Genomic DNA, 23,929 nt, shown 5'->3' on the forward strand with positions numbered 1-23,929 from the left:
CATCTCATAGAAAGAGACACCCATAGACTAAAGGTGAAAGGATGGGGAAAAACATACCATGCACACGGACACAGCAAAAAAGCTGGAGTATCCATCCTCATCTCAGATAATGTGGACTTCAAACCAAAACTAGTCAGAAGGGATAAAGAAGGACATTACATGCTGCTTAAGGGAAGCATAAATCAGCAAGACATAACAATCATAAATATCTATGCCCCGAACATTGGCTCATCCACGTACGTCAAACAAATCCTTCTCAATTCCAGAAATCAAATAGACCACAACACAATAATACTAGGCGATTTTAACACACCTCTCTCACCACTGGATAGATCGTCCAAACAAAAATTGAATAAAGAAACTATAGATCTCAACAACACAATCAGCAATTTAGACTTAACGGACATATATAGAATATACCATCCAACAAAGAATGAATACACTTTCTTCTCAGCAGCACATGGATCCTTCTCTAAAATAGACCATATTTTATGCCACAAAGCTACTGTTAGTAAATACAAGAAGATAGAGATACTACCTTGTACTCTATCAGATCATAATGGATTGAAATTAGAAATAAATGACAGAATAAAAAACAGAAACTTCTCCAATACCTGGAGACTAAATAATACACTATTATATGATGAATGGATAACAGAAGACATCAGGAGGGAAATAAAAAAATTCTTAGAAGTAAACGAGAACAAAGACACATCATATCAAAATCTCTGGGACACTATGAAAGCAGTACTTAGAGGAAGATTTATTTCATGGGGTGCATTCAAAAAAAGAAGTAGAAATCAGCAAATAAATGACTTAACACTACAGCTCAAAGCGCTAGAAAAAGAAGAGCAGACCAATACCAAAAGTAGTAGAAGACAGGAAATAGTTAAAATCAGAGCCGAAATCAACGAAATCGAAACAAAAGAAACAATCGGAAAAATTAATAAAATAAATAGTTGGTTCTTTGAAAAAATAAATAAAATTGATAAACCCTTAGCCACACTAACAAAGAGAAAGAGGGAGAAAACTCAAATTACTAAAATTCGGAATGAACAAGGAAACATCACAACAGACACGAGTGAAATACAAAACATAATTAGAAGCTATTTCGAAAATCTATACTCCAACAAAACAGAAAACCTTGAAGACATCAACAAATTTCTAGAGACATATGAACTACCTAAACTGAACGAGGAGGACATACACAACTTAAATAAACCAATTTCAAGCAATGAAATAGAAGAGGTCATCAAAAGCCTACCAACAAAGAAAAGTCCAGGACCAGATGGGTTCTCAGCCGAGTTCTATAAAACCTTTAAAGAAGAGCTCATTCCAATACTCCTCAAACTATTCCATGAAATAGAAGAGGAGGGAACCCTCCCAAACTCGTTCTATGAAGCCAATATCACCCTGATACCTAAACCAGACAGAGACACATCAAGGAAAGAAAATTTCAGACCAATATCCTTAATGAACATCGATGCAAAAATTCTCAACAAAATTTTAGCAAATCGCATACAAATATATATTAAAAAGATAGTGCACCACGATCAAGTGGGTTTTATCCCAGTGATGCAAGGTTGGTTCAACATTCGGAAATCAATAAATGTCATTCACCATATCAACAGACTTAAAGTTAAGAATCACATGATTATTTCAATAGATGCAGAAAAAGCATTTGATAAAATACAGCATCCCTTCATGCTCAAAACACTAGAAAAAATTGGGGTAATGGGAACATTCCTAAACATTATAAAGGCCATCTACGCTAAGCCCATGGCTAATATCATTCTAAATGGTGAAAAACTGAAAGCGTTCCCCCTAAAATCTGCAACAAGGCAGGGATGCCCTCTTTCACCGCTTCTATTCAACATCGTCCTTGAGACTCTAGCCAGAGCAATTAGACAAACCAAAGAAATTAAAGGGATACGAATAGGAAAAGAAGAACTCAAACTATCCCTGTTCGCTGATGACATGATTATATATTTAGAGGAACCTGGAAATTCCACCAGAAAACTTTTAGAACTCATAAGTGAATTCAGTAAAGTAGCAGGTTACAAGATCAATGCTCATAAATCCAATGCATTTTTATACATAAGTGATGAATCTTCAGAAAGAGAAATTAGGAAAACTACTCCATTCACAATAGCATCGAAAAAAATAAAATACTTGGGAATCAATCTCACAAAAGAGGTGAAAGACCTCTACAATGAGAACTACAGAACACTAAAGAAAGAAATTCAAGAAAACCTTAGAAGATGGAAAGATCTCCCATGTTCCTGGATAGGCAGAATTAATATCGTCAAAATGGCTATACTACCTAAAGTTCTATACAGATTCAATGCAATTCCAATTAAAATCCCAATGATGTACCTCGCAGAAATAGAGCAAGCAATTATGAAATTCATCTGGAAGAATAAAAAACCTAGAATAGCTAAAGCAATCCTCAGTAGCAAGAGCGAAGCAGGGGGTATTGCAATACCAGATCTTCAACTCTACTACAAAGCAATAGTAACAAAAACGGCATGGTATTGGTACCAAAATAGACAGGTAGATCAATGGTACAGAATAGAGGACATGGACACAAACCCAAATAAATACAATTTTCTCATACTAGACAAAGGTTCCAACAATATGCAATGGAGAAAAGATAGCCTCTTCAACAAATGGTGCTGGGAAAACTGGAAAACTATATGCAATAGAATGAAACTAAACCCCTATCTCTCACCCTACACAAAACTCAACTCAAAATGGATCAAGGACCTCGGAATCAGACTAGAGACCCTGCATCTTATAGAAGAAAAAGTAGGTCCAAATCTTCAACTTGTTGGCTCAGGATCAGATTTCCTTAACAGGACTCCCATAGCACAAGAAATAAAAGCAAGAATAAACAACTGGGATAGATTCAAACTAAAAAGCTTTCTCTCAGCAAAGGAAACTATCAGAAATGTGAAGAGAGAGCCTACAGAGTGGGAGAATATCTTTGCCAACCATACCTCAGATAGAGCGCTAATTTCCAGAATCTATAAAGAACTCAAAAAACTCTACACGAAGAATACAAATAATCCAATCAACAAATGGGCTAAGGAAATGAACAGACACTTCACAGAAGAAGATGTACAAGTAATCACCAGATATATGAAAAAATGTTCAACATCCCTAGTAATAAGGGAAATGCAAATCAAAACTACCCTAAGATTTCATCTCACCCCAATTAGAATGGCGATTATCAAGAATACAAGCAACAATAGGTGTTGGCGAGGATGTGGTGAAAAAGGAACACTCATACATTGCTGGTGGGGTTGCAAATTAGTGCAACCACTCTGGAAAGCAGTGTGGAGATTCCTCAGAAAGCTTGGAATGGAAACACCATTTGACCCAGCTATCCCACTCCTTGGCCTATACCCAAAGGACTTAAAAGCAGCATACTACAGAGATACAGCCACATCAATGTTCATTGCTGCTCAATTCACCATAGCCAGATTGTGGAACCAACCTAGATGCCCTTCAGTTGATGAATGGATAAAGAAACTGTGGCATATTTATACAATGGAATATTACTCCGCAATGAAGAATGATAAAATTATGGCATTTGTAGGCAAATGGTCGAAATTGGAGAATATCATGCTAAGTGAGATAAGCCAATCTCAAAAAACTAAAGGACGAATGATCTCGCTGATAAGCGGATGAGGACATATAATGGGGGGTGGGACGGGCTAGCATTAGGTTTAGGGTTAGGTTTAGAGTTAGGCTAAGGAGAGCAGTAAGAATGAAGGAAAGAAGGACTGTGTAGAGGGAAAAGAGGGGTGGGAGGGGTGGGAAGGGTGGGAGGGGTGGGGGGGAGGGGAAAAATATAATAAACATCATTACCCTATGTAAACGTAAAAAAAATAAAATAAAAAAAAAAAACAATAATGCAACAAATTATAGTTTTATATAACATTTATTGAGAACTTACTATATGCCAGACCTATGCCAAATATGATTGTGGATTATCTAATTATTTTCCCAACAATACTTTTAGGTAAACATATTTTTTTCCCATTTCATAGATGCAGAATTTGAGGTATAGCTAGTCAATGACAAAGCAAGATTTGAAAATGGCAATCTGATTCTGAACTATTGCTTCCTGCAACCTTGGAGTAAAAATGAGTCATAAAGTATCCACTGGAATGAGTTATAAATGGAATCCATCCACAGGGAATTATTGCAGATAGCCCAAGCTTTCTTGGTCACAAGGCAAAGACTCCTGGGCTCAACTCAACATTGTGATTTGTCAAGTATGTAAGTGATAAGAATCTACTAGATTATTTTCTTCTAGAACATATTTATTTCATAAATATTATCACATTCACCTGTTCTGTGTTTAAAAATTAGTAACATCCTGTTGTAAGTTTTCATTCACTTGCTTTAAATGAAATCTTACTGAAAGAAGAAAGGCATTTGGAAGCAGTGAGCTTGGAGGAACCATCTAGGCACCTGGGACTGTCCAGACCTCCACAAAGCATTCTCATGGCCAGTGGGATACATGAGCCGAAATGTGTTGCACCCTTCTCTTGGAATCTCAGCCTAGCAGAATCTCGATCCTCTCTTAGATCACTTCCCAACTCTATCTCCCACTGGTACTCCATGGGAGGTTCTGAATCCTGTTTTTCCAGAAGTGGAAAGAAGCCTGTGCTTTCGATGTGAGGCCAAGTTCCCATCACTACGCACTTGCCCGTGTGAAGTCATATTTTAGGAATATCTGCTAGGAAAGAACAGGACCTTGTGCTGAGAGAAAGTCTCCCAAGTTGAGCTGGTGCTCTGGAAAACAACTGGATATGGTATTGGTCTTATTACAGTTTCCACAGACTGAAAAAATTGTTTATAAAACAAAAGCCGCAAACAATTTGGTATGGTAACATTTTTTAAAATTTTGTTTTCGCACAGCGGAAACCAAGGCCTATGTGGTCATGGTGGAAATAGAGCCAGTTCTGTTACCCCAAAGCACCTCTCCTAAAACACTGATCTGAGTAAGCCAAGCCCGACCTTGCCAGGAACAACCAGCATTGTTTGGCTCTTTGGAGAGACTTCCGGGACAAACTGCTCCAAACAACCACAGCAAGGCCCCACACCACACAACGACACACGCATGGCATGTGTGTCCATGTGACCCAGGCTCTCTGAGCTCTTGCACAGGAGTGGAAGAACACCTACCAGTGCCACTCTTTTCTTCCAACCCAGTGACAGTTAACCACAGTCATTGTTTCCTGGACAGTATCTTGGTGCACACGCTTTTTGCCCTTCCTCTCCATCTTCAGGACATCCCAGGCGAATGGAGACACCTCTTTTGTTTGCAGTTCTTCAATTCTCAGTCAGCAAAAGATGCCAAATGAAACATCCAAGTTGCCTGATCTATGCTTTGAGATAGATCATGTGCAAACTAAGGAAAGTCCATGTTTGCTGGCTCTGAGAATAGGAGTAAGCTCACAAAGTACTTTTTAATCACAAAGGCAGTGTGATTAAAAAAGAACCAGACTCATGATGAGAAAGCAAAGCTGGGTATGGAATCAATGCAAATTTGGACATTGGGAGACATCCTGTTGTCTGTGTCTCACCATTCATGTGATTAGAAAATTTTCTTTTTCCTCTTCCTGAAATTTTTGGGAAAGTTCTCATATTTTGGAGGTTACTATACTTTGCAAGCTATTTGGATAGTTTTTACACTTATATTTTCCAAGGAAAATGACCAAGAATAGAGCAGTCTCCTGCCCTCAGTGGCTTGCATGTCATAAAGTAGGGAGATGAACAATAAATTCATAATCCCAAAAATACATAATTTAATTTTTGTCAGTGATGACACTGTAAGAAAATACAGAGCATCATTTTAAGGTGAGTTGGTAGGAAGGAATTGGTAAGGTGCTTAGAGAAGGCCCTTTGGAGGAGAGGTCTAAGCAGGACTGTGTCATGCAGACTTCTAGAGGAGAGGCATTCCAGGCAAGGCCAGTGGCTCCAGCCGAGTACGAGACTAGAGCAGGTGGTGGTCAAGACTGGAATGGAGGCAGGGGTCAAGGCATGTTAGGCTCCTGTTGGCCATGACAAGGAATTTAAATTTCGTTTCAAGTGTCTCGAAGAGGCTTTGAGAGACTTTGTTTACTGCAGTTTATTTTCTAGTTACTTCCAAAAAGAGGTAGAAAGAATTTCATTTATTCATTCAATAGTAATTTATTGAGTAATAGCCAGTATCAGCAGCGTCCAGTGCTCAAAAGTTATGACCTCTGTCATCAAATAGGAGGATAAGAAAATAATATGAACAACCAGAAAAAGAGGGAATAAGATAAATTCCCAGAAGGGAGGAAAAATATTACTACTACTATTAATAATAATGTAATAAGAATTGAGATATAGATATTAATGGTGGGCTTACTGTGCCCTTGGCACTATTCATGGATTATCTAACAATGATTCAGTATCTTATGTATACTTTATCATTCCCTAAGGTCAGAGAAGCAAAGTTGTGCCACAGGGTAGGGAGAGTAAGCCAAGAAGTCAGGATTTGATTCCAGGATTGCCTGATTTTTTTTTTTTGGTACCAGGGTTTGAACCCAGGTGTGCTTAACCACTGAGCCACATCCCCAGCCCTTTTTTATTTTTTACTTTGAGACTGACCTCAAACTTGAGATCCTCCTGTCTCCTGAGTTGCTGTGCCTGGCAGATTGTCTGATTTGAAAATACTAGATTTAGCAACTTAGAGGAAGCACTGATGAGGCCAGTAATTGTGTTTTCCAATATTTTGTGGGAAATAATAATGATCTCAAGTTTGGAAACTCAACATATATATATAGCTACTCTTCTGGAAATAAAATATTTCATCTGTTGGATGTGGATTGGACTAATGTCATTTGGATGTGGATTGGACTAATGTCAGTTATATGTTCCCAAAATTAAACATGTATGGCATTACAAAGATGTGTATTACAATTTTTAAAAAGCAGTTCCAAAATGCTGCAAGGAAAACATGCCACAAATGTATTTTTCCCTTCATAAGACACGTTATGATCTGTAATAATTATGCCCTACTTGTCTTTCATTTGTTTTTGTTTCCACTGCATTTTAATCACCATACCAGCATAAACCATGACTATCTGTCTGTCGTGTCTCCAGGGCCCAGTACAGTGCCTCAAAACAGTAGGGGGCCAGTTAGTATTTGTTGAATGAATGAATGCATTAAATTTCATTTCATTTCTTTGCTGGGCCTGCCTTTATTGCCATGTACACTCCAGACAGCCTGCAGAGATGGCAGAGAGTATAATAAACATCTGAGGTATTTTGCAATTCATGGCTGACCCATGCTGACCCTTTATTTAATTAAATCTTTCACTTGTGAATGAATCATTTCTTCCATTAATTAAAATAGGATACACATATGTCTCTGTAAGGTATGTGTCAAAAGAAAGCATTCCACCTAAAATATACAGGAGGCGCTGACCACCGCAGCAAGTCATCCATCATAATCTGCTAAAAAGATCAGCTCTGGAATTAGAACCAGCACAATCATCTCTTATGCCCTCAAAAATATTAGTTGCAGCTTCTTAACCAACCTGCCAGCTCCCGTGTTAATCTAAGGAGTAATGCAGAGGGTGACGCCGTGAGAGAGCGGTTTATTTTGGAGGGCAGAGTGTGTGGCCCCAGCACTCCGGGAATGCCATCATTTCTAATAACTGTGTGGAGACTGCGTTCCCTGCAGACTTGTAGGTGGATTCTCAGAGCCGGGAGGCAGCGGGATGGCTCTGTTTACTCCTTCATTCCTCCAGAGTCACAGGAACTGGTGGTGCTGTTGAAGGGGCAAAAGCAAGTTGTGTTTGCATGCAACCACGGGCTCCCCCTGCAGAAAGGGGATGCAGACATCAATACGCTGTCTTCCAATCCAGGACACAGTGTGCCTGTCCAGCCATCACATGACGTATTTCACCTCAGAGTAAACTGTGCTCTGCCCAAACTCCAACCACCTCAATTAAGTACCTTAACATGTCTCAAAATCTCCACTGGGGTTTCTCCAGGTGAGATAAAAATGTATCCAGTATCTTAACTTCACTGTGCCTTAGATCCTCTAAAAGCAGTTTTAAACATTCCGAAAGATTTGAGATTCAGTAACTTCTGTAAAAGCAAGAAATTAAAAAGCTTGTCCTCTTAGTGGAGTGTTTGGCTCTATAGGAGCAATAAACATTTCCATTCATATATATATATATATTTTTTTTTTTTTTTGGTGGGGGGTGGGTGCTGGGGATTGAACCCAGGGCCTCACACATGCTAGCCAGGTGCTCTACAACTGAGCCACATCCCCAGTCTCCTTTAATGTTTTTTAATTCTGAATCAGGGGCTTGCTAAATTGCCCAGGCTGGTCTTGAACTTGTGATCTCCTGCCTTAGCCTCCCAAGTCACTGGGATTACAGGCGTGCGTTACTGCACCTGGCTCCTCCCTCTGCATATTTAGGGAGCTGTTTCACAATTATTGCTGATCCAGTTATGGCAACTGAGTGTGTTTTATTACTATACTTTTATACTGGGTACTAACTGCTCCCCATCCCCAACCCCCTTGAAATGAACCTGGTAAGGCAGGCAGGATAACATTGGATTGATAAGGATCTTTGAGATCACTGGGGATATTTCCAGTGGTGCAACAGAGGCTCCAAAATGTCAAGGGGCTTGTCCCAGGTCACATGGCAGGTTAATGGAAGAACCAGGTTTCCCAAGCCTGTCTCCTGTCTCAGAGTCCTGGGCTCTTCCTTTGGAAAGATGTGTGTTGCATCTCCCAGCACAGTGCTAGGTACACTGCCAGTGACTGATGTGTTGATTCCAGTCGACAGAGAGGTCCAGAATTACTTGAGGAATCTCTCATGTGCTCAGGGAAAAAAAAATCAATAGCTTTTCTTAGAGTTCAAGTGCATGTCATTTGGATTATTTCAGAGGTTGGACTCAGCCACTGTTATTTTTATATTTCTTGGTACTTCTGCATTCACACTTTTCTAATTCTGGGTGTCTTCTGGGTCAATACCTATTAATCAATCAATCTATCTACACCTAACCCTATCTACACCTAATCTATCTATACCTACATCATCTATATTCATATCCATATCTGAAAAGGATAGGTATGTGTGTAGGAGATTTAAAATACAATAGAGTTAGATAAGAACGTTAGAGAATTAATTGTTCATGTGGTATACATATTAATTAAGAGCCCAGACTCGAGTCAAATTGCTCTGGGTTCATGTGCCATCCTTGATACTCAGAAGATGTGTGATCTAACATTACTGATCTTGGGCTTTTTAAATCACTAAAGCTCAGTTTTTTTCTCTGTAAACTGGAAACAACAACATGTACTTTTAAAATCTGAGGTTCCATTTATACATGGAATTTACTGACAAATAAACATATACAAGCAACGAAATCTGAACATGAATAATGAAAAGATCAGATTAAGGAATTTGCTTTATGTCAGTCAAACCCCCACCCAAGGATGGGTCATCTTGGAGAGAGCCTCCTTGTGCCATGTGACGGTGCTGCTTCCTCTCTGGGCACTGCTCCACATCACCCCAGGTCAGGGGCCAGTGGCTGCTTATCTGCACAGTTGCAATTCTCCTCCACTATCATCCTTTTTCTCTGTTCTCTCCTTCAACCTAGTTCCTTAAGGAACTTTTAAAAAGCACATGTTTGACTCTATAGTCTCCTTCTTAAGAGACTTCAGGGAAGACTGTGGCTCAGAGGTTAAAGCAGCACAGTGTGGTCCCCACCCACTGCCACACAGCCTCTGCTTCACCTCACATCCTGTGTCCTAACCAAAAAGGACTACTCTGTTCCCTCAGCACCCCATGTACTACAAACCTCGCCTTTGCTCACCATGTGTTTTTGGCCCCAAATCTTCTTTCTCCACTTCATCACTTACTAAATTCCTAACCAATCATCAAGGCCCAGTTATACTTTCACCTCTTCAATTAAGTCTTTCCTTTCTCTACTCCCCTCCTGGCAAAATCAATTAACTTCTTGCTCTGTGCTTGATGCTACTTTGTTCTTATCTCACAAGTAGCATTTACTACTTTAAATTATATTTTGTCCAATTGGTCTGTTCCCAGCTAAACCTGGCTTAGCAAACATTCAAAGCCATTCTTTCTTTCTATGCTGATGGCTTCTCCCCCCTACTGAGTTTAAATATTGCCTGGAGTTATTTTTAACCAGTGCTCTGGGTAGTCCTCTGACTCCATCAGAATTGACCCCAGAGTGAAACACATTTGCCAACCTGTAGGTAAACTACAGATATCACGAGTGCAGGAACCATGTCTCATCCAGCTGTCTACTTCTAGCACCGAATGCCATACCTTGTACTTAATAAATACGTGCTAAGTACATGAATGGCAAATTATAACAGCACTGAACTATTAGAAATGAACTCTAAGGAAAAATCCTGGACGCTGAGAGTAACAGAGTCTGACCTACACTATTGACACTTAACAACCATACTTCGTATCTTAGATATGGGATATGGAAATATAAAATCTGATGGTAAAAAGAACCTAGATTGGAACCCTGTTAAAAAGACTTGTCCTAAACTGTTTGAGTCACTATAACAAACTACCATAAACTGGGCAGCCTTTAAACAGCAAACACTTATTCCTCATAGTTCTGGAGGCTGGGAAGTCTAAGATCCAGTGTCTGGCAAGGCCTGCTTCCTGATTCGTGTCCTCACCTGGCAGAAGGGTCGAATGAGCTCCCTCCTTCTCTTTCATAAAAGCACCAATGCCACTCATGAGAAATCTACCCCTGTGACCTCCTCACCTCTCAAAGAACCCATTACCCTAATACCTTTGCCCTGGTGCTTAAGATTGCATCGTATGCATTTTGAGAGGATACAAACATTCAGACCAGAGTGGTACTTATAAATGTTTTACATACATACACATATGTAGAAAATAAACCTTCTGTGCACAAGAAAGTTACTATTATATGGAATTTATCAGATGTGTGATAGGCTATTTATTTTCTTCACCAAATACTTCTAAGTAAGTCCAGGAGTTTTTTTTTTTTTTTTTTTTTTTTGTTTGTTGTTGTTGTTTTTAATGTCCAGGAGTTTTTTTTCCCTTTTTTTAAATTTTGGAAATTTGATTTATTTATCAAGTCTGTTCTATTCTATACCCAACAAGTGCTATAAAAGTCATTCAAATGACTGCCATCATTAATAACAGTATAACAGCCCTTTGGGGTTGCTGTAACAGAGTTCTACAGATGGGGTGGCTTATAAAGAGTACACATTTACTTCTCAGTTCTGGAGGCTGGGAAGCCCAAGGTCAAGTTGCTGGCAGATGCATTGTGAGATGAGGTCCTGCTTCCTGGGCAGAGACAGCCCCTTCCCTCTGTGTCTTCACACAATCCAAGGGGCAAAGGGAGCTTCCTGGGGTCCTTTATCATGCTCTCCTCTTTTGAGGCGGCCTCGTGGAATTGCTATGAAGACAGTTTATACGTCTCAGCGTTCTTCTTCATGAGTCCTTCCAGATGCTCCTTAGAGAAGGTGTCGCCATGTCTGAGCTCAGCCTCTCTGCTTTCCAGTTCCCTGGCCAGCTGGGCTGACTTCTGCTTCTCAGGGTCAGTGCTGGCCTCCTCCTGGGGCAGGGACGCCTTCAAGTGCTTGGTGGCTGCCTCTCTCTCCCTCGTCACCTCCTGGAACAGCTCATCCTGGATAGAGGCCTGCTCCTGTTTGAACCTCTTGAGATCTTCCTTTACCCCTGAGGGCTGCTGACCACCACTGGTCTTGAACCTGGGCAGTTTGGATTCTTTCTAAGGCGCTCTGGAGCTGCCTTCTGCAGGGCTACACCTACAAGTTGGAGAGGTGGGTTGCTGCCATTTTGAAGGCTAGCAGGGATCCTTCATGAGGTTCACCACATTTTCAGACAGTCAGATGCGCAGCAGCATCCTGACTTGCTCCTCCTGGTCCATGCTGAAAGACACCTTGTCCTCTCACAGCTCTCCGCACTTGGCTTTGGCAGGAGGGTGTCAGAGTCATGGACAGGTAACCATAAGAATCGTCTCCAGAGCAACCAGGAAGACGCTGCACTCTGTGCATGCTGCACCAGCCTTTTCCCATTTTTTTTTAATTGTGATAAAATACACATTATATAACCATAGATGGTTACTATCCTCACCATTTTTAAGTGTAGTTAGTGGTATTAAGCACATTCATAGTGCCGTGTAACCATCACCACGCCCACCTCCATAACTCTTCATTCCTTAAAACTGAAACTCTATACCTATCAATCAATCCCTCCCTACTTCTTCCTCCCCCCTCAGCCCCTGGCAATCACAATTTACTTCTGTCTCCATGATTTTAACTACCGTAAATACTTCATATAAGTGTAATCATATAATATTTGACTTTTAAGGACTGGTTTATTTCACTTAGCATAATGTCTCCAAGTCTCATCCATGTTGCAGCATATTTCAGAATTTCCCATTTTTTTAGGGTTTAAAAATATTGCATAGTATGTATATACCATGTTTGCTTATCCATTCATCCATAAATGGACATTTGGGTTTCTTCCATCTTTTAGCTATTGTGAATGATGATGCTATAAACATGAATGTACAGATAATCTCTTCAAGACTCTGCCTTGAGTTTTTTTGGGTATATAACCCAAAAGTGAAATTACTAGATCATATGGTAATTCTAGTTTTAATTTTTTGAGAACCCACTATCCTGTTTTCCATAGTGTTCATACCATTTTACATTCCCATCAAGAGTGCACAAGTCCAATTACTTGATATCCTTGCCAACACTTATAATTTTCTGGTTTTTTGATAGTGAACATTCTAATAAGCATGAGATAGTATCTCATAATATTTTAAATTTGTATTTCCCTAATGATTAGTGATGTGGAACATCTTTTCATGTGTGTTTATATATCTTCTTTGGACACTGAGAATAACAGAGTTCAAGTTCTTTACTCATTTTTGAATTGAGTTGCTTGGGTTTTTTTGTTGTTTTTATTACAGAGTTTTAGGAGTTCTCTGTGTATTCTGAATATTCATCCTTTATCAGATATATGATTTGCAAACATTTTCTTCCATTCTATAGGTTGTGTTTGTACCCTGTTGATGGTGTTCCTTGATACACAAAATTTTAAAATTTTCATGATATACAATTTATCTATTTTTTCTTTTGTGGTCATTTTTGGTGTCATACACAAAAAATCATAGCTAAATCCAATGTTATTAAGTTTTTGTCTTACATTTTTCTTCTAAGAATTTTATGTTTTAGGTCTTATATTTAGATCTTTCATTGTTTGCATGTGGAGATCTACTTCTCCCAGCATAATTTGTTGAAAATACTATCCTTTCACCATTGAATGGTTGAATGGTCTTTGCACTCTTGTTGAAAATCCTTTGATCACCTATGCAAGGGTTTATTTCTGGGCTTTTTATTCTACTTCATTGTTCTATACACTTGTGTTTGTGCCAAGATATTGTTTTGATGACTGTAGCTTGGTAGTAACTTTTGAAATTAGGAAGTGTGAGTTTTCTTGATTTGTTCTCCTTTTTTTTCTATACTAGGGATTGAATCCAGTGCCTCACATACTCAAGATCAGTGCTCTACCACTGAATTACATCCCTAAATACAGATTTTTTTTTCAAGTTTGTTTTGACTATGGGGTCCTTTGAGATTACATATGAATTTTTAGATGGGTATTCTAGTTCTTCAAAACATATTACTGAGATTTTAATAGGGGTTGCAATGAATCTGTAGATTTCTTTGGGTAGTACAGATATTTTAACAATATTAAGTCTTCCAATGAAAGAACATGGGATGAGTTTTCATTTTTTTATGTCTTTAATTTCTTTTAGCAATGTTTTATAGTTTTCATTTCACAAGTCTTTCATCTTCTTGGTTAATTCGTATGCATTTTATTCTTTGATGCTATTAAATGGAATTTTTAAAAATTTTCATTAGATTGTTTTTGTGTTTAGAAATGCAACTAATATTTGTGTGCTGACTTCATACCAGCTACCTTGTTTTTCAGTTACTTTGTTTCATTCACTTAATTCTAACTTTTTTTTTGCTTTTCGTTTTGCTGGTATCTTTAAGGTTTTCCACAGATAATATTTCATCTGTCAACACAGAAAAATGTACCTCATTCTTTCCATTTGGATGCATTTTATTTGTTTATTTTTCCTTGCCTGATTGATCTGGTTAAAACTCCCAGGACTATGTTGAATAGAAATAGAAAAAGCAGGTACCCTTGCCTTGTTCATGATCTTAAAGGAAAAGTTTTCAGTTTTTCATCATTGAGTTATGTTTGCTATAGCTTTACACATATGGCTTATATTATGTTGAGGTAGTTTCCTTCTTTTCCTACCTTATTAATTTTTTTTACCATGAAATGATGTCAACATACATAGCAAGTGCTTTTTATGTGCATGTATGAATATGTAAAAAGGAAGCCCACAATTGTAATGCATGAATAAAATAATGACCTTAAAAAAAACACTACAGGTTTTCTTTCAAGAAATGTCTGTTTAGTTCATCTGCATTTGTATTGATTGGGTTTTTTTGGGTTTTTGGTGGTTAAGTTTTTGAGTTTTTTATGTGTTCTGGATATTAATCTTGTCAGAAGAGGAGCTAGCAAAGATTTTCTCCCATTCTATAAGTTCTCTCTTCACATTCTTAAGTTTTCCTTTGCTCTGCAGAGCTTTTTAATTTGATGCCATCCAATTTATTAATTCTTGGTGTTTTTCTTGAGCTTTAGGGGTCCTGTTGAGAAAGTCATTTCCTGTGCCTAATGTTAGAATGTTAACCCTAGGTTTTCTTCTAGGACTTGCATAGTTTCTGGTCTAATTCCTATGTCTTTGATCCGCTTTGAGTTATTTTTGTGTAAGGTGAAAGAATCTAATCTCATTTTTCTATGTATTGATAATCAGTTTTCCAAGTACTATTTATTAAGAAGGTTATCTTTTCTCCAAGTATGTTTTGGCACCTCTCTATGTCTTCTATTCTGTTCCATTAGTCTGGTCTGTTTTTATGCCAGTACCATGCAGTGTTTGTTACTATACTCTGTAGTATAATTTGAAGCCAGGTATTATGATGCCTCCAGAATGCTTTTATCCTTTTTTTGGTGGTGCGGGGGGCGGGGGGCGAGGAGTGCTTAGGATTGCTTTAGTTATTCTGTTTCTTTTATTCTCTTAAATGAATTTTAGGACTGTTTTTTTCTAGTTCAGTGAAGAATGTCATTGGTATTTTGATGGGGATTGTATTGAATCTGTGTGTTGTCTTTGGTAATATGGCTATTCTAACAATATTAATTCTGCCTATCCATGAACATGGGAGGTCTTTCCATCTTCTTGTGTCTTCTTCAATTTCTTTCTTCAGAGTTCTATAGTTTCCATTATAGAGAACTTTCACCTCCTTGGTTAGATTTATTCCTAGGTTTTTGTTTATTTGTTTGTTTGAGGCTATTGTAAATGTGATTGTTTTTCCTGATTTCTTCCCAGCAGACTCATTATTAGTGTATAGAAAAGCTATTGATTTTTGTAAGTTGATTTTGCAACCTGCTGCTTTGCTGAATTTGTTTATTAACTCTAGTAGTCTTGTGGTGGAGTTTTTCAGATTTTCTAAATATAGGATCATATCATTTGCAAACAGTGATAATTTGACTTGTAACTTTCCTGGTTTTGTCCCTTTTATTTCCTTCTCTTGTCTCATTTCTCTAACAAGAATTTCTAGGACTATACTGAATAGGAGTAGTAAGAGTGGATAACCTTGTTTTATTCCAGATTTTAAAGAAAGTGCTTTCAGTTTTTTCTCATTCACTAGGATGGTGGCTTTGGGTTTGTCATATGTAGCCTTTATGATGGCAAGGTAAGTTCCTTCTACTCTAGATTATTCAGTGTCTTTTTTTTTTTAAATCATGAATGGGTGCAGAATTTTGTTAAACACATTCTGTGCATCTAGAGATGACTGTTATTTTTGTCCTTACTTCTATTTATGTGTTGAATTACTTTTATTGATTTGCATATATCAAAACACCCTTGCAACCCTGGGGTAAAACCAATTTGGTGATGATGTACAACCCTCAATACATTGTTGACAATGATTTGTTAATATTTATTAAGGGTTTTTGCATCTAAGTTCATTAGGGATATTGGTCTGTAGGTATTTCCTTAATGTGTTCTCTTCTGGTTATGATATGAGGGTGATATGGCTTCACAGAATAAATTCAGAAGTGTTTCATTCCTTTTATTTCATGGAATAATTGGAGGAGCAGTGGTATTACTTCTTATTTAAAGGTATGGGTAGAATTCAGTTGAGAATCCATCTGGTTCTGGACTTTTCTTTATTACTCCTTTTATCATTGCTAGTTATTGGAATTGTTGGCATCAGATCTGCTATTTTGCTGCCACCATTCTTTCTGCCTCCTCTACACCACTTTATAACCCAGATTGTTAGCCTGTGAACTCCTCGTCAGCCATTGGTCCAATTGTTATTAGCCCAGGAAATTCCACTACTTAAGAATAGCTCCACCACCATTCTCTCTCTCACTCACTCCTACTCTCTCTCTCTCTTATTCCCTCTCTCTCTCTCTCTCTCTCTCATTTTCTCTCTCTCTCTCTCTCTCTCTCTCACTCTGCCTATCTACTTAGTAAAATCTCTTGCCTGAGTTCCCGCATCGGGAATGGTTTCTGGGAGTTTCATTGATGCTGTGACTCGGATGGGCTCTTCTACTGCCACTTAGGCTAGTGGAATCCCATCTGTGGCCCCAGACCCCCACTCCCTCAAGGCTCGTCTCACCTTCCATTCGCCTGGACACTCTCCTCCACATCCAGACACTGGCCTCATTTGGTAAGTGGTTTCTCCCCCAGATTTTGGTTACCTGGGAAGTGATGGTTGAGTGTCCGGCACCCCTGAGATTCTCTGCAGGTCAGGGGAACCCCCAGCCATGGTTCTTGCAACTATGGCTGAATCCCTATACTGATTGCTGTGGGGGAGCTCTGGGTCGATGGGGGACTCTTTCCTGAGAGGTGGGGGATTCTTTCCTAAGAGGACTGCCTCTTGTGAGACCTACTCTGGTCCTGGGTTCTCTATGACATTTTTGTCTCTACGAAAGCCCTGGTGCCAGGCACCCAGGTACCCCTACAGGCTTAGCCTTGACACTTATCTAGTGGTAGTGACGACTCCCTGGATAACTTGTCCTTTGCTTGGGTGATTCCTTGGGGGCCGAGGGACACCTCACCTCTATATTCACCAATTCCTCTCTTGCAATCTCCACCCATACCCCCCTGGGTTGCCTCTTAGTTAATTTAAGAGTCCCTCCACTTCACCCTGGACCTCAAACCAAATGGCACTTTAGATTCCAACATTTTTAGGGATCTTTTTAATTTCTGAGAGTGCTCAGGGAAATGGAAAGAGATTTCCCTACATTCAAGTTTTCTCTTTCTTGTGAACTTTCTCTCTCTCTCTCTCTCTCCTTCTTGTTCTTCTTCTTCTTCTTCTTCTTCTTCTTCTTCTTCTTCTTCTTCTTCTTCTTCTTCTTCTTCTTCTTCTTCTTCTTCCTCCCTCTCTCTTCCTTTCTCTTTTTCATGCTTTCATGCTATTTTACTAAAATAATTAATGGCCGTTATCATTCTTTCTTCTAGGACTCTTGTTTTGTTTTTCTTAAATGGTAAATTTTTGATCCTACATACTTAGGTTAATGGTTTTTTGATCAGTTCTATTTTTATTCAACTGTAGAGTTATTTTTGAACATCTGTTACATTGCAATGGGGATTCACCTATAAAAAACTACAAGGCCTTTGCTTTTGTGTTATGTGTATATCCTGTTGTCTGATATCATGTTGTCTGTCTATATGTGTGCATCCAAATATAGCACTCATGAATGAAAATTAAAAAATGGATCCAGATACCTTTAATTCATATGACTTAAAATGGGTCAATTTAAAATTGGTTAAACAAATGAAGGTAAAATGTCTTTAAATTTACTTACCTCACAAGTCTCTAGGTGGTCAAATTAATAAAATGTTGATGTTTATAAAATCCCTAATATCAATTGTTTCTAGGACTTTTCTTCAACAGGAAAGAGACAGTAGATACTATTCAATACACTTACCTGATATCTTGATTTTTTACAATAAGATGAGTGAATTACATTTGACATGTATGAGATTACTCAAATGTGATTGTTAGAGACATCTGATTAATTTACAAAGTTAAAATGCTAACTGTTAAATAACATCGAGTACTCTTAACTCCTTAAATTCCATGGGGGTAACATACTTAAGCATATTGGTGTTTTCATAGATTGGTATATAAAAGGGGTTTAACATTGCTCTGTGTCATCACTAAAAGCAAGGTTACTAAGACTTAAGTCCTAACAGGTATAATTCTATACACAAAGGGATTCAAAAATTTCAACTGTGTTTCAATTAGAGTACTTTACATAACAAAATATTTCATCTTATTAAAATGGAGTAATTTATCTAAATTTCATAAGAGTTGTTTCAGAATGTGAACAAAAAGGGTCAACATATAGGAAAGAAAGATAAAAGGTTCTAGGTACAAGAATATATTTAGTAGAAGGGAGAAGAAAATATTTCTGGGTAGGAAAGTCTTTCTGTGATGAAACCTGGGATGGGATCCACAATCATTGTCTGCTGGCTCTCCCCTCATGGGTATCAGAACTGCCTTGACTGTGCTCCCTCCTTCCTAGCCAATATCCACAGTAGGGTGTTTCTGCCTCTTGCCATTTCCGACCTCCTCACCCACCACAGAATTCAATTCAATTCTCTCTACTGGCAGTGAGTCCTTGGAGCTCTTCTATGGTTGCCCTGAACTCTCTCTGTCCCTCTCTCTCTCTATGAAAACACTAGCACTGGGCCATGGTCTCCCTTGACTTTGGCTGCAAACCTGTCAGGAGCGGTGATGACCCTCACTGATGGTCTGCTCCTATGTGGGAAATCAGAGAGTTTGTGGGGACACCCCTTCCTCTCCTGTTTCCCTTCTCCGGTCTCCTGAGAACACTTAGCCATGGCTCTGCCCAATCTAAAATTCTCTGCGACCCTTACCCACTTGACTGTCTCCTCAAAAACATTCAGCCTGTTCATTGGAGTCCAGATCTCAAATCTCACAGGCTCATTTTCTATTGTAACACAGTCCAACCCCAATTTAAATTAGAGAATGACTCCCCTTGGTCAGAGAGTGGGACTTATATACAACTTCTGTCACTGCAGCAGCAAGTGGGTAGAGATTCCTCATGTTCAAACCCTCTCTTCTCTTTGTTTCAGCCCCTCTTTGTGTCAATAAGAATAGTATTGGGGATTTATTTATATCATTTAATGTTCTATAACAGGACCTATTAGAGCCTGATTTGTTTAAAGGTTAATATCCTGAACCATGAAAGCATTTTGCCACTTTGCCACACCAAAGGAAAGTTAAAAGTTCTCTCAGTCTTTCCTTTCCTTGATTCATGTTTTAGATATAATGTTACATTGTGTTAATTAATGTTCATACAGACCCAGGGAACAATATATGTAAACTTCTTAAAATGACATTTAAGAAAAAGGCAAAGATCAGCCTCAGAACTAGAACACTTTACCTAAGATTTGTGAAGAGCCCTGTCTTACCTGGATAAGGCTCTGCCTCCCACCCTGCTGCATGTCAGAATAGCTTCAAAATAAGCCAAACTTCAGCTTATTTAAAATTATAATCAACAGATTCGTTTTTTGTTTTTTGTTTTTTTGGTTGTGAAATTACTGTGATCTCAAACAAGGGATATAATGTATAGCTCAGCCAAAATTCAAGATGGCTATTACACAAACTAAATATTTTATTGTTGTTAATTCCATTTTGTATTTTCCTTGTAAACTCTATAACTGTTGCCTGATTAATGTTTTGCAGGAGTACTGCTTCAAGAACAAATGACCTAAATTAATTTGAGATAATAAGCCATCACCTATAGGACAGATAAGATAATAAAGGCCCCAATTAAATAAAAGGGGGTCAATTAAATAACTGTAAAGTCATAAACAATAAAGTTAAAGTCCAGTAATCTTACCTTATGACTGGTGAAACTGGCTTGCTGGATGTTTAAGGTCAAGTTTAAGATCAAGATTAGCACAAAAGGGCCAAGAAAACCAGTAGTTGGTTCTTGCCCTCTGAGTCAGCCTGATCCCAGGGAATGTGAGAGCTTCTCAAAGGAGCTTTGCAATTCTGGGCCATATGACCTTCCAATCAGGGAGATTAATGAGACCACTAGAGGATGAAAAGCCAATCAGTGCACCTTCTGCAAAGAGAAGGGTCACTGAAAAAGGGAGACATCCTTGATGCTTCCAAAGGATGCCACCTCATCAAGGAGACCCTACGTAGCAAATGGCACTAAAGGAGCTAAGAAGCTGCTCTCAAGTTCTCCATGAGTAACCCCTGTGAGAACTCAGCTAACCCTAATAGCAGATAGGAACAAGGTCAATTTGGCCAGTTTGGTCTTGAACACCTAGCAAAAACAGTTATAATCAAAATACAGCCATAACTGGGTTTAAAAGGAAAGACGATAGTTCCTTCATTGGAATTTAAGAACTGCGCTCATTTTAACCCAAGAATAAGTAAGACTGGAGGCTACTAAAGAGAGTCTTAGGCAGGAGTGCCTGATAACCATGAAGAGAACCTGCCAGAGTCAGAATTTTTGGTCGTTTTAAGGTCTACAGATCTTCCTAAACAGGACCATGCCTGCTAAATTGCGTAAAGAAGTTCCTACAAGAACAGATACACAAGTTCTGGAGCTGGTGGACACAAACAAGTTCACCAACCAATTGGTCAATCAACCTCTTCTCCTTCAAGACTACCAACCCCTGACACCCAAAACCGGACCTGCGATTCACTATTGACACCTCTGGTTACAAAAGCTCTGCTCCCACCTAAAGCCCTCCCTAGTCCTCTTTTTTTACAGGAATGAGACTCTTCGTCCCTAACCAGCAGGAAGAAGCTACAGAAGAAAGACCATTGTCCCACCCCCGGTATCTATAAAAACAAAAAGGGAGGAATATTGGTCTGCTATTTTCCTGCCACCATTATTCTGTCTCCCCACCGCCACTTTACAACCCAAATTGTTAGCCTGCAAACTCCCTAGTCAGTCATTGTTCCAATTGTTATTAGCCCGTGAAATTCCACTACTTAAGAATAGATTCACCATTCTCTCTCTCACTCACTCTCTCTCTCATGTTCTCTTTCTCTCTCATTCTTTCTTTCTTTCTCTCTCTCTTTCTCTCTCTCTCTCTCTCTCTCTCTCTCTCTCTCTCACCCTACAGGCAGACACTGCCTGTTCGATTAATAAAATCTCTTGCATAAGTTCCCGTGTCTGGAGTGTTTTCTGGGTACTTTCAGGAATGATTAGGTATTCTAAGTTTGCTCAATTCAATTTTCCAGCTCATGTGTGTCTAGAAAGGTATCCATTTCATCTAGGTTTTCCAATTTATTGGAGAAAAAGTTTTCAAAATAGTTCCTAATGATTCTCTGGACTTCTGTGAAGTCTGTGGTGATTTCTACTTTTCTCTCTCTCTAATTTTCAAATTTTATTAATTTGTATTTTCTGTTTTATTTTATTTGTTTGGTTTGGTTTGTTTGGCTAAGGGTTTATCAGTCTTTTTTATCTTCTTTTAAAGAATCAATTCTTACTTTCATCGATCCTTTGTTGTTTTCTTTTTATTCTCTATTTCTTTGTTTTTGGCTCTTATCTTAATTATTCCCTTCCTTCTGCTGGTTTTGAAATTGTTTTGTTTTTGTTTTTCAGGGATCTTGAGATGCATCATTAGATTGTTTATTTGAGATCATTCTGGATTTCCTTACGTAGGTACTCATATCTATAAACTTTCCTTTTAAAACTGCCATCATGGTATCCCAGCAGTTCTGGCATGTTGTATCACTATTCTTGTTTGATTCTAAGAATTTTTAAATTTATCCCTTGGTTTCTCCTATCACCTACTCATCATTCAAAAGTGTAATGTTCAATCCCCATGTGTGTATATATATATATATATTTTTTTTTTTTTCTGGCATTGAGTTCTAATTGCATTATAAAAGATCAAATAAAATGCAAGCAATTACATTGATTTGTTTGAATTTTCTGAGTTGCTTTGTGGCCTGAAATATGGTCTATTTTTGGAGCAAGTTTCATGAGCAGATGAGAAAAAAGTGATTTTTGGCTCTTGTTGGATGAAATATTCTATAGATATCTGAGAAGTCCATTTGATTTATGTGTGTGTGTGTGTGCATGTGTATCCGAGGAGGTTTTACTGAGTTTATGTTTAGATGACCTACATATTGGTGAGAGAGGTATGTTGAAAGCATCCAGTTTTATGACATTGGAGTCTGAGTCTTTAATTTGAGTAGTGTCTATTTTATGTAATTAGGTGCACCAAAATTTGAGGCATAAATATTTCTATCAGGTGCTGGGGAGATAGCTCAGTTGGTAGAGTGCTTGCCTTGTAAGCACAAGGCCCTGGGTTGATCCCCAGCACCAAAAAAAAAAAAAATTCTATCATTATATCTTCTTGTTGGATTGATCCTTTGCCAGTATTAAAGATCTTCTTTGTTTCTTCAGATCAATTTTGTCTTAAAGTCTGCCAGTTAGATATGAGAGTAGCTATTCTGCTTGCATTCAGGCTCCCTTTGAATGGCCTATACATTTCCATCCTTTTGCTTTAGATGGTAGCTGTGTTTGCTTGTAAGATGAGTCTCATGCAAACAACAGATAGCTGGGAATTGATTATTCACCCATTCTGCCAGCCTATGTCTTTTAATTGGAGAGTTGAGATAATTTACATTCAATATTATTATAGAGAGATGTTTATTAATTTCTGCCATTTTGATTTATTTCTGATGTTTAATTTGGTACTATTTCTTGTTTGCTTACAACTCTTCAAATAAAATTTGTTCATTTGTGAGCTCTGGGGTTTGTTTTTTATTTCTTCTCTGTGTAGAAATTATTTAAGTATTTTCTGTAGTGCCAATTCATTAGTCATGAATTCTTTTAGTTTCTGCTTATCTTGGAAGATTTTTACTTGTTCTTCAATTTTAAGGGATAGATTTACTGAATATAGTAATCTTGGTGGACTATTATTTTTGTTCAGCGCTTGGAACACATCATTCCAAGTCTTCCTGCATTTTTAGAGTTTGTGCTAACAAATTGGAAGTGATTTTGATTGGTTTGCTACTAAATGTAACCTGATATCTTTCTCCTGAGGCTTTTAAAATCATATCCTTTTTCTGTAAGTTAGGCATTTTAATATAATGTGTCATGGAAAAGTTCTTTTTTTGATCTGTCTATTTGGGGTTCTGAATGTCTTCTGTACCTGGACGTCCATCTCATTCTCAAAATTTGGACATTTTTCTGTTATTATTTTCCTGAATAAGTTATCTATGCCATTTACTGGATACAACTGCTTCAATTTTAATGATTCTTAAATTTGGTCTCTTAATGTTGTTGTAGAATTCTTGTTTATTCTGGTCATCATTACTTCTTTTCTTTCCTTTAATACTGTCTGAATGTTCAAGGCCAGCAACTTTGTTTTCCAGCTCTGAGAGTGTCTTTAGTGTGGTCTCCTTTACTGGGGAGACTCTTTTTCTTGAACATTTTATTTGATTTATTGTGTCTTTCATTTCCAAGATTTCTTTTTCAATACTTTCATCTCCTTGTTGAATTTTTCATTCATATCCTTTCTGACTTCCTTAATTGTTCAGTTATTTTTCTGTGTTTTCTCAGAGTTCATTGATCATTTTTACAATGCTACTTTGAAATTATGTGGTATTTGATCCACTTCAATATCTTTAGGATCAGTTACTGATTGATTGTGAACTTTAGGAAGCATCATGTCACCTAGTTTTTTCATATTTTATAATCTTGTGTTGGGTTTTATGCAT

The 23,929-nt window shown here is 38.1% G+C and overlaps 1 pseudogene; it reads right to left on the reverse strand.

Moving 5' to 3' along the window:
* Positions 1-11,289: 11,289 nt before the first annotated feature.
* LOC124962100 (MICOS complex subunit MIC25-like) lies at positions 11,290-21,923 on the reverse strand (annotated as a pseudogene).
* Between the last annotated feature and the right edge of the window lie 2,006 nt (positions 21,924-23,929).

This window comes from Sciurus carolinensis, chromosome 1 (assembly GCF_902686445.1).
Source record: "Sciurus carolinensis chromosome 1, mSciCar1.2, whole genome shotgun sequence".
Lineage (NCBI taxonomy): Eukaryota > Metazoa > Chordata > Mammalia > Rodentia > Sciuridae > Sciurus > Sciurus carolinensis.